Source organism: Artemia franciscana, chromosome 14 (genome assembly GCF_032884065.1).
Source record: "Artemia franciscana chromosome 14, ASM3288406v1, whole genome shotgun sequence".
NCBI lineage: Eukaryota > Metazoa > Arthropoda > Branchiopoda > Anostraca > Artemiidae > Artemia > Artemia franciscana.
The window spans coordinates 8807924-8820074 of record NC_088876.1 but is presented as its reverse complement, the minus strand read 5'-3'; the positions used below and the strand labels follow the sequence as shown (position 1 = coordinate 8820074).

At 33.6% G+C, this 12151-nt stretch overlaps 1 protein-coding gene across 1 annotated transcript in view; it reads left to right on the top strand.

Moving 5' to 3' along the window:
- LOC136035281 (uncharacterized) overlaps positions 1-8492 on the top strand; it is a 59152-nt gene extending 50660 nt beyond the window's left edge. The window contains exon 6 of the mRNA XM_065716965.1: positions 7310-8492. The gene's annotated coding sequence lies outside the window, so the exon portion shown is untranslated. The remainder of the gene's footprint in view (positions 1-7309) is intronic.
- Positions 8493-12151: the final 3659 nt, after the last annotated feature.

Below are 12151 nucleotides of genomic sequence, written 5' to 3'. Positions count from 1 at the left end.
CCCCAGTTTCCTCCTTCTGACAACCTGTGTCCACATACCAAGTTTTCATTTAGTTCAACATTCCTCTCGACAATGTCTGAAACCTTCACTTGAATACACTTGGACTTTTTGAACACCAAAGATCAAACAAGCACTATATACAAAGGACAAATTGCATTAGTTAAAGCCTTTGCTGCGAGTTGTGGGGGGGGGATTGACACCCCCAACATCCCCAGAGACATAGCTACTGGCCCTTTCATAAAAAAATAACTATCTCAAAATTTTTTATAGGATGTGTTTGGAGAATTAATGGGCTTGGTAGGGGGGCTGTATGTCCTCCAATCGCTTTTGACTCACAAAAAAGGAAGTAAAACTTTTAATTTCCAATCAAACGAGCTCCTTTATAAGCGTTTCTTATAATGTTGCGCTGCTTATCTACCCTTTTGAAAACCCGCATGCATTATATATATATATATATATATATATATATATATATATATATATATATATATATATATATATATATATATATATATATATATATATATATATATATATATATATATATTATTGAAACTCCCTCGAGACGTTCCCTAAAAGTTTCGTTTTAATACCCCAGCCTCATTAGTAGCTGCAATCGTAGTAGTAGTATTAGTAGTAAACAAATTGTGCCTATTGATTAGTTCAATATCAGTCACAGCATACCCTGATAGTACCAACTAAATAATGTAAGCCGCTCCTGAGATATTGCCGTTGAAATTTTTTGACAACTTACATGCTCTTAGTTCGTTTTAATATAGTTCAACATTCACCTCAACATTCCTTTAATGATTTACCTTAGTACCCTTGGTTTCAGTAGTAGTAGTAGCATTAATAGCAGTATGCACATGGCACCTTTGTTTTGTTTTTCAACAGACCCTAAATATACACTGAAATGTTCAATTTAACACCATAAATTGACCCTGAGGCATTGCTGGTACGTCCTCTTGAATTATTGTATTATCTCTTGTATTATTGCGTATAGTGTGTTTTGATTCAGTTCATTACTGTTTCAACATTCCCCAAAATTTTCGAATCACTACCCTTAGCCTTAGTAGCAGTAATTGTACTACGAGTAGTAATAGTAGTAGCAGTAGCAGCGGTAGCAGTAGAATCAATAGGAGTAACCTTAGCTTTAGTAGCAGTAACAGTAAGCAATAGTGGTAAAAGTAGTAATAATAGGATGCAAATACTACCTATTGGTTACTTCAACATCCCCCACAACAAGCCGTGTAAGCTTCAACTTAACAAACCAAGCCGTCCCTAAGATATTGCTGATACGCCCTTTTGACAACCTTCATGCAGATGGTGTGCTGTGATTTAGTTCAACTTCCCACTAAATATTCCCTAAAAATTTCACCTTCATACATCAAGCTATAGTTACAATAGTTGTCACGGTATCAGGATCATAGCTAAGGGGGGATAGGAGGCTCCCATTCTAAGTTCCAGGGCTCGGCGTGCAGCGCCGATACCTTGGAATTTAGCTTGTGTTTTCAGTTTAATTTACCTTATTTTTCGACACACTGGAGGATTTCTCGGTACATTTTTTACACCCCCCAAACTCAAACCCAAACATTGCCCCTGTATAGTAGCAGTAGTAGGAGTGCTATTAGTACTGGCTACAATCTATCAGTAGTATTAAAAGTAATAACATTAACACTAGTAACAGCAGTAGTATTGGAATATTGCCATTGGTCAGTTGAACATCCCCCTCGTCAAACTTTAGAAGTTTCAACTTCACACGATTAGCTGGTGCTATGATAATGACGATACGCCCTTTTCATAACCTGTATGTTCATAATGCGTTTTAATTTTGTTCAACTTCCCCCCTCAACACTTCCTGAAATTTTCATCTTAATTTTCTTAGCATTAGTTGTAGTTACAACAGAAGTAGGAGTTTGAGCAGCAGCAGTAGTAGTAGTAGTAGTAGTAGTAGCAGTAGTAGTAGTAGCGACAGTAGTATTAGAAGTACTGTACACCTATTGTCTTTGGTCATTTGATTTTCCTCTTTAAGCATTCCCTGGAAGTTCCAACTTAAAACCCTAGTCTATTTTTGAGGTACGTTACTTAGACAATCTGCATGCATATACTGTGTTTTGATTTAGTTCAAATTTATCCTCAATAGTCTCCCAAACTTTCACCACCATACACTTATACACTTAGCCTTAATAGTACTAGTATCATAGAAGTAGTTATAGCAGTAGGAATAGTAGTAGTGTTGTATTGGTAGTAGTCAGAACAGTAGTAATAGCAGTATAAACAGCAGAAGTAGTATGCATATGTAACCTTTCGGTCAATCGAACATCTTCCTCGTGATGCCCTGGAAATTTCAGCTTGAAACGGTGAACAAAAGAATAAATAATAAATTGTGCCTGCATCACTTTTTATTTAGGCAGCGCTATTTCACTACCTATGATAAGAAGGGAAAGTCAAAATACATATTACCAAATAATAAGGAACATGACTCAGAATAAATGTATAAGATATATATTTGATTCAGATGGGTTGAAAATTTTGTTCAAGTTAATATTAAATATGTACACTAATTATCTTAATTGCTATTGTATTTAATTGTTATTATACCCAGCTCCGAATGGGTACCTGGAGAAATCTCGGGAAGGTAAACAGGAAGGGTGTGCGAGAGCACAGGATGGTTGGCCCCCAAACCTCCATTGCACTTCCTGGCTTAAGGGCCAAGAAACGGAGATCAGCACCGACGGTAGGGACTGTAAAGTCTAATGCCGTATTATTTACCTTTACCTTAATTGTATTTTCTTGCATTACTTCCAAAAATAGTTTCCTTCCTACGAAATGTGTTGGTTCATTTTTATCCACTTGAACTTATAAACGAATCCAAAATGAAGAGTGGCCTTCAAAGGAATGGGAAGCATAAAAGTGTAAATTCCTCTGGTTAAAAATTACTTAGTTCCTCTCTTGCATAAATTTTGTGTTCATTGTGCGTGTGTGTGTTTTTTGTTGTTTTTTTGTTTTTTTCATTAAATAGTAATGTCCTCTGTGTGATAAAAGAAAATGGAAACTGCTTAAAACTTCTGTTCTTTAGTCTGGAAGACTCTAAAGTTGAGGTCCTGGGTTACATGTCAACATATTCTTATTCCATCTTTTTGCGCTGTTTCCTTGTAGAAGTTCAGAAAATCAGGTCTGAACAACTATCAAAATAGCATGAAGTTCTGAAGCCAGTATTGCTACCTACTGGTAAAAAAAATATGTTCAGAGTATGATTGAAAAATGAAAGACATTCTTTGCGAATGGACCACAGAAGATGTTATACTAATATGATCCCAACAATATGCTTTAGCCTCAATCTGTAATCAAAGTCCTGAGTATATTAGCGGGTGGTCGTAAAATAAAACAACTGTAATATACTACAATAAATATACATTAATAATATATACTACAATTTTGACTCTTCTTAGTCAAAGAATCCAACTTTAATCCTCAACTCAACCCTATCTACTACAACTACAATTCATAGGCAAGATAATGTTTTCATTGAATCAAATTAGGGTTATAAATCCATTTATTCTCACTAGTCTAATTTATTTCTCTAATATCTTTTCTCCTTTCCTTGTGACTTTAATGTCCCTAACAGATAAGGCAATAAATAGTCAAGGTGCATTGAGTAATTGCTATTAAGTTGGTTTATGTCAGACAAGGGAGCATTTAATGAAAGAATTGGGGAATGAACGATCCATTTTCTTCTTGAATTGTGTATATAAAAGGATGGTCTTTCGTAATTCAAATAGTGATATGTAACATTATTCTTTACTTTGTCTATTTACAGCCAACGTTCGTAGCTAAAGAACGCTCTATTGATTGGTTCACTTCGATATTTATGATTTATTTGATTTTCAAGATATTTAGAAGTTCATATTTTTACCGAAATCTGTTGTACCCCCTTTTCTTAATTAAAAAAGTAGTTAGAAAATGGAGGTGTCGATTTCGTTTTTCGATTTTCGGTTTCGTTTTTTATCATTTTTGGGATGCCTAGAAAAGATGTTTCATAACAATGGTAAGTGAAACTGAAACATATTTTTGTGTATCCCCTTCTCAAGTAAATATTTTGAACTGCCACATAGTTTTAAAGTACCACATTCAAAAGTCCTAGGTTTGTAGTTGATTTTTTTTTCAAAAATTTGACACTCTTAATAAAACTTTAATCCAAATAAAATATTCAAATTTCAGCATTGATTTGAATTTATGATTGTACTATGATAGTTCGTATAAGAGGCTACTATATGATCCTTGCATAACAATATACATACTTACTTACTTTTGGTGGTAACAGACGATAAGCTATCATGTCTGATATCAAAGGACCTTGAAAATACTTCTGATGATCACTTTAAGTGTCAGCTGCAGCTTCTTTCTTATAAGTCTTCTTTCTTCTTTCATCTTCTTTCTTCTCATTTCTTATAAGACTTCCCCGTTGTTCAAACTCCTTCTAAAATTTTGGGGAGATATTTACACTTGTTCAACTAGTTTTGTTTCAAGGGGGTTACTGACTCATAGACGAGAAGGCCTCGGACATATCCTTCTGGACGATCTAAAGTCCAAACAACGAGTTGGAGGTACCTTTTTTGATGATGAACGATATTTCATTATCGTTCGTTATTGCTATTATGAAGTATTTTCAGTAATTTCTTCGAATATACTAATAAACTATTAGTTACCACGGTCCTTCATGCATCGGACAAAGCTTTGACTTCTCATAGAATATTTGAAAACATCAGTTATCCTGCTCTTCCTTGCTTCAGGCAAATCTTTCACTTCTTATAAGATATTTAAAAGCATTATTTTGAGAGATTTATTATTATTTTGAGAGAAATAATATTTTTTTTATTATTAAGATTTGAGAGAAATTAATTTTTTATTATTTTGAGAGAAGCATTGATTGAGAGAACAATTTCGAAATGTTTAATTGCTAAACCTTTGCATCATTGGCATTTCAAGTCTTCTGCTGAGTATTATACCAAGAATAAATAGGCAATGATAATATCATATATCACATATATAATGTGGAAGAAATAACTGAGGATAAAAGATATTCATCCAGGTTTTCTTTGAGTGTCTCAAGATTTTAAGACCCTTCCAAAAATTTCATAGAATTCAATATTATTCCCATAGTGTATGTTACCAGATCTCTGCCCCCCCCCCACCTAAAAAGTCGGCTCAACTGTTTCTTCTTAACTTTAATTAAATAAAAAGGACCCAGTCTAAATGTTTTAAATAGGTTCACGGCATTTAACTTACTGATAGTTCTATGTTCATGGTGTTATTACTTTTAATAACAGTAAAGGCCGCTGTTGGAGCTTCGTTGAATCCCCTACTACTATCTTTTAAAGATTAACTTATATTCTTTTAAGATTTTAAGTTTGCATCTATAATTTTATATATGATAATATATATATATATATATATATATATATATATATATATATATATATATATATATATATATATATATATAGTAGCTGTTGGGGTGGCGCTTCGCAACCCCCCAAGCCCCCCCGCGCGCGTAAGTCGTTACGCGCCATATTGGTTACGCGCCATTGTAGTTGTGTCCCTGTGTCCCACCTGTGAATATAGATAGATATAAATATATTTTTAACTACGTAAAACTTGCGAATATACAACATTCTTGGCTGTCCCATTGTCAGTGCGTATAAATAGATTGTCAGGTTTACCGACTCTTGAACATGCAACATATAATTTTCCATGGGTAAAACAATCTGTATTTAGATCTATACCTCATTATTCTAATGATTGCCATTGAGCTTTGTTGATGGTGATTGCTAATCGAACATTCCCTGTGTCCCTGTCGTCATTTATATATCCCCCTGTGCCCCCGGCGTCCCTGTTGTTGTTGTTTCCCTGTGTCCCGGTCGTCATTTGTGTCCCGGTGTCCCAGTCTGTAATTTCTCTTTGAGTGTCGCGGTCGTCATTTATATTCCCTGTGTCCCGGTGTCCCGGTCGTCATTTTTGTCCCAGTCGTCATTTGTGTTCCGGTGTCTGTAATTTCTCTTTGAGTGTCCTGGTCGTCATTTATATTCCCTGTGTCCCGGTCGTCTTTTGTGTCCCGATGCTTTGTTGATGGTGATTGCTAATCGAACATTCCTTGTTTCCCGGTCGCTTTCTCTTTGAGTGTCCCGGTCGTCATTTATATTCCCTATGTCCCGGTGTCCCGGTCGTCATTTTGGTCCCGATGTCCCGGTCTTTAATTTCGTCAGTCGACAAACATGACGTCAGTCGACACACAAACATGACGTCACTCGACACACACACACACACACAGACAACTTATTATATATATATATATATATATATATATATATATATATATATATATATATATATATATATATATATATATATATATATATATATATATATATATATATATATATATATATATATATATATATATATATATATATATATATATATATATTAAAAACTCATTACATTGAAGACTGTCCTGCCTTTTTATATCTTAAATTATTAGTTTATGTGCCACTTTAGGCTGGTAATAATTTATTAAAAATACTACATAAAAAATTTGTTGCGAAAACGTTTCATCAGCCTTTCTACAACAAAGTACCTCTTCCTATGCTAAATACATAGTGAATGTCTCTTTGGGCTAGAAACAATCTATGGAACTCCTTATAAAGAAACCTTATAATAAAAAAAGCCTTTCAAAGTCCTAGGACTTAGAACATGATACAAAGATGCAGGTTTGTCTGAGGCAATAAAAGTACAGAAATAAATTGGTTGTGATATGTTTTAAAATACAGGCCTATCTAATTTCGTTTATCAGCAAGTAAACAAAATGGTTGATGCCTAGAAAAAAACTATAAAAACAGAAAGGAATAAAAAATGTCAAAAATGAAAAGAATTTAATGAACATAAATAAATAATTATCAGACATAACGCAATTTCACTCAAGTCAAGCTGAGAAACAAATAAAGAACGAAGAACCCATAACAAAAACAATTCATATTCAAACTCGGTTTTGTTCTTTTATCTATTTCTTTTTATAATTTTCTCATTTGTCATATGCCAATAAAAATAAGCTGCTTATAACAAATTTAAAAGATTGAAAAAACTATAATAAACCAATAACAAAAGAGTTCATATGAAGAAAAAAACCTGTCATCACCAAATTTGAGAGTTTACTGCCGATACCTGAGCCCATATTTATGTTTTACGATGTTGTTTCATTAGAAATGTTTAGAGATGCTGTCTTATTCTTAATTTTTCTTTTTCCTTTTAGGATTGTGGCATCAAAGCATTTGGTGTTGAAAGATGAAGAAATACATTTTTTTCCAGACATGGTTTTTTTCTATCTATTGTCTTTTCATTGGTTTTATTTTAAGTAAGAGATCGCTTTGACTGCCTTTACAGGCCCATTTGGGCTTTCCTACAGGTGAAGGTGGTGTGTGATTTATAGTAATTTTGTTTCATAAATTATTTGTGAACTTGAAAATAACTTTTGTAAACTTGAAAAACTTGTATAAGCTTTTTGCAATCTTTTGTCCCGAGACATTCATTTGGCTTTCAAGTACCAAATTCCAGAATGGTACTTGCATTTTTCAGCGCTTCACTCAAATTAGTGACCCTAAATTTTACTGTGGTAAAGTTATGTGTTTAGTAATAAGAAATTTTGAATATTAAAAAAAAGCTCATGTTGCCAATAATCAAATATATTTTTTATAATTTTGCACAGGATTGTAAAGAGCAAAATACAGCCGAATTGACGCAAAACGTGTTTAACTTAATAAATATGTTTTGTCACACATTTTCAATCTGAAACTGAAACTCGTCATAACTTATTGTTTTGATTCCTCTCACTCCAGCTACTGAACGAGAGTACATAATGCTCCCCTACGGTTAACTTGGAGCTGCCATCTATAACTCATAAGGCAGCGGAAAAACTCCAGATCAAGATGTCACGTAGAAGCTGGCCACTGTCCATGGCTATCACATAGGCTTGATAACCCCAACGATAAGATAGATAAGACAAGCTAGATATGATTGTATTTTACTTCATAATAATATGAAAATATAACTTGTAACACTAATTTTACAACTCAAGAAATCCAAATCATTATAGTCTTCCCCGTAAGGCTCTGTGGCCATTAAAAACAGCTGCAAATTTCTTGTTTGTTTTTTCCATGTACAGAGATTTGCCATATACGGAGATTTTGTTCAAACGATGGATTACGAAGAAGCAGTCGAGGTGCTAGTAAGAGTTTGTATTTATTTAAGAATTAACGACGCTTCTTGACTACTATGGTCCCTGCGTCGACCCTGCAGGTAAGAGTTTGTATGGAAAATGTTTTACACAGATGGCGAATCATCAGTTGACCTCCAAGTACCTATTTATTATAGAATTTATGTGCATGCATAGTAACAATGACTCTAATAGTACTTTATTGTGATAAATCGATAGCAAGAATTGTAAATAGAAATAGAACAAGAAAATAAAAGTGTAAATGAATTGAATCCAACAGAAATGATAATAATATATTCATTTGATGTGTATAAAATAGTTACAAAGATTATTTCTGTTGATTTTTGATCGTTTTGTTCTGTTTGGGAGCATCGGTGGATTTTACTTATCCACAGCTTCTATGCCAACCAGTTCTGTGGAGAACTGAGAGTTTACTGAAGTTACGCAGCGGGTCTTTTTTTTTTTTTTTTTTACCAAAAACTACAGTTAATATCCGTGCACTAGCATGCCTTGATAGAGCTTTTGCTTGAGTCTTCTTTAGTTCCGTCTCGAGCTTTTCCAAACTTTTCACACATTTATAAGTTTATCAAAAGTATTGCCTGCCTCAGCTATAATCGTCCGGGTTTCACGTTCCATACACAAAGCCACTCATAAGAGGCTAGATTAGATGAGGAAATACATGCACAAAGACTTTGCTTATAAGCCTCATTAGCTATGCTTAAATAACAATAATAAATTATATCATCTAAAAGGACAAAAGACAAGTTTCGTAAATACTAAAAGAAATAGCTTAATACACACTTAATGAATAAGATATCTCCCTATAATCATTGAATACCCCAGCAAACCTACCAATCCATCTTAGAGTTCAAAAGGCTTATGGCTGTGTAACTTAAAGAAAATGTGGCATCTCTATCGTATCTAGGAAACTACTGGAACTTCAAGTTCCTCAGTTATTTTTAAATAGTCAAGAGAGAAACTATATTGAGCCATAGTTATACTTCCTGTATCCTTGCGAATAAGAATATATACCAGCCCTATCCTACCCCTAGTGCAAAATATTAAGAGAAGAAGCTACTTACCAAACAATGAGTCTTATTTTTAATTTATGGGAAGCAAAGATGAAAATTATTTCAGCCACTTTTTAACGCGTTTTTTCAAATATTTTTAGTGTAAGTATTTCTTCCCAATTTAAGTTAATAACACCCCTAGATCAACCTTTTTTGAAAAACAAAACATTACCTAAATTTTCTTATGTGAGAATACCTGTTTGCGAAATAACATCTCACAGGAGACTAAACTTTTGTTCATTTCAGGACCAAATAGAGTTTCTATTTACATTTATTGGTTCGGATCATAACTCCATTAACCATTCCTTTGACTTCTGTATAGGATTGCCACCGGACGAAAATGAAGATCACTACACTAGAACAAAAAATCACTAAAAATCACTAACAAGAAAAAATCCTTAGGCAATATAGAAAATTATTAGGAATAGTGATAAATCACTAGGAGTGGCAACACTGCTTTTACCCCCCCTCCCCTTACCCTGGGGGTATTGCAATAGTCGCTCTACCTTTATTCATTATTTTTAAATTGCCATCTTATATTTCATTTGGATTTTAATGTTCTAGTTTAGATGACACTAGTAGCTGTATATTTTATCGCGTCGCTTCTTAAGAATTTACATTGCATGAAACCAAATTCGTGGTTAAAATCGATCATAGATTTTAAAGAATAAGCTAAGAATAACTTAATAGATTGATTTTAAATATTGAAAAATAATGAATTATGTGAAAGGTAATTTTAATTTAACAGGGGTTCGAGAAACGTATTAAACTTAGGGGAAAATAAACAATTCATTTGACTCTACTCGTGGTTAATGCAGCTAGCGGAATGATTTTAATAAGCTCCTTATCCCCTTCCCTACCAACAGATAATTATACCTTATTACCCTTGTTAACAAATTGGAGGAAATTTATTATATGAATTTAATGGCAAATGATGAAGAAAAGTATTTTTCATTGAAAAAAGACTGAATTTCATGATTCTTCTTTGGTCATACAATTTATTCATAAAATTTGAACAGCTAGTGAAGATGAGAAAGAAAGGTGAAACTTGCTTATAATAATTTATATGGCTTTCCTAAGTTCGAGAATGGTCAGTTAGTTATTGCTTCACAAGTTTCACTGAGATGCTAAACTAATTTGATTTCGTATATAATGTCATTATTTTCTGCTTGAAAATAAAGGCTAAAATATATTATACTTCTTAAATTGATGTAATAACTACCAGAGAGCAATCAATATATTTAGGTACATTAAAAAGTAATACATTGAATTTCGATCTTATATATTTTTTTTTTCTTGCAAAATCATGCTAAAGTTTTTTATGGCATCCAACTCTCCAGTCAACATTCAAAACAAAAGTCAAGCGTGTGTCAAATCAGTTATTCCAGGATTCGATGCAAGGCATACCAATTTTTAGATGCTCGGTGCAGGTCATATTTCTATGAGTTCTCCGTGCTGCCTAAACAAATGGTAAAACTAGTCCGTGTATGACAATATGGTTAATGGATATATTCATACACGTCTAAAAATAACTTGTTCATTATTACCCATTCCATGTACCTTTAGAGCTCTATTTTGGATAGTCAGAAGCGATGCCAACAGGGTATTAGGAGTCCCTTGAAAAAGGTATTGTCAGTATTTGTTTGAAATCAGACCAAGTGCAAGACTTGTAGATAGGGGTCAAACTAGATCGTATTTGATGTTTAGAACAAGAAATTTTATCAATATTTTCTACAGGAGGATCAGACCTGATCAGCTTGTATGCCTCATGAGAGATCTAGTGAAAAGTACAATCCCAGATGACTAGGCTATTCCAATCTATTAATGGATTCAATTTTAGCCCTAATCGTCGACAGAACCCTTTTATTGAGCGATTGATAGGTTTTTTGTCTTTGATGTGTTGAGACTGACCGTTCAAGCTTCATGTCATTTTCCTACTTCAAAAGATCTACCTTTTATAAATAATTAAAACGAAAAACCTATGAGAAAACAGAAGCTTTTTGGACGGTTTCTATATCTATGGACGGCTGCGTAGACTCAGGCCACAAACTGGAGGAAAGAATTGAAAAAATTTTCCCCAGCGCTACTGATGGGTTTGATAGGTTTTATGGGTGTGGGTCTGTCATGGTGGGTTGTATGCTTCTCGATTATTGATCTAAGCGTGAAATCTGATCAAAGTTTCTTCCTTTTCTTGTAACCAAATGGATCTTCTTCTAAAACATCATCTACAGTATCAATTCTTTTTACGTTTAATAACATGCTAATCAATTTGTGCCTTTGGTTTATATTATTTTACTGTGTTCATGGCCGTTTATTTGGCTTTAAAATACACTTATATATCTATCTATGCTCTTTACCCTCTATAATCAAACAGTTCGTGGTAACGAACTGTAGTAAGGAGCGACCCGGCTCAATAGTAACCAAAACTCTAAAAAATGGAATTTTGATATCGATAGCTACATCAAAAGAATCGCATTTTAATGCTGATTTAAAATATATAGGTTTCATCAAGTTTAGTCTAACCCATCAAAAGTTACGAACCTGAGAAAATTTACCTTATTTAGGAAAATAGGGGAAAACACCCCCTAAAAGTCGTAGGATCTTAACGAAAATGACACCATCAGATTCAGCGTATCAGAGAACCTTACTGTAGAAGTTTCAAGCTCCTATCTACAAAAATGTGGAATTTTGTATTTTTTGCCAGAAGACAAATCACGGATGCGTGTTTATTTGTTTGTTTTTTTGTTTTTTTTTTTTTTCCAGGGGTCATCGTATCGACCAAGTGGTCCTAGAATGTCGCAAGAGGGCTCAT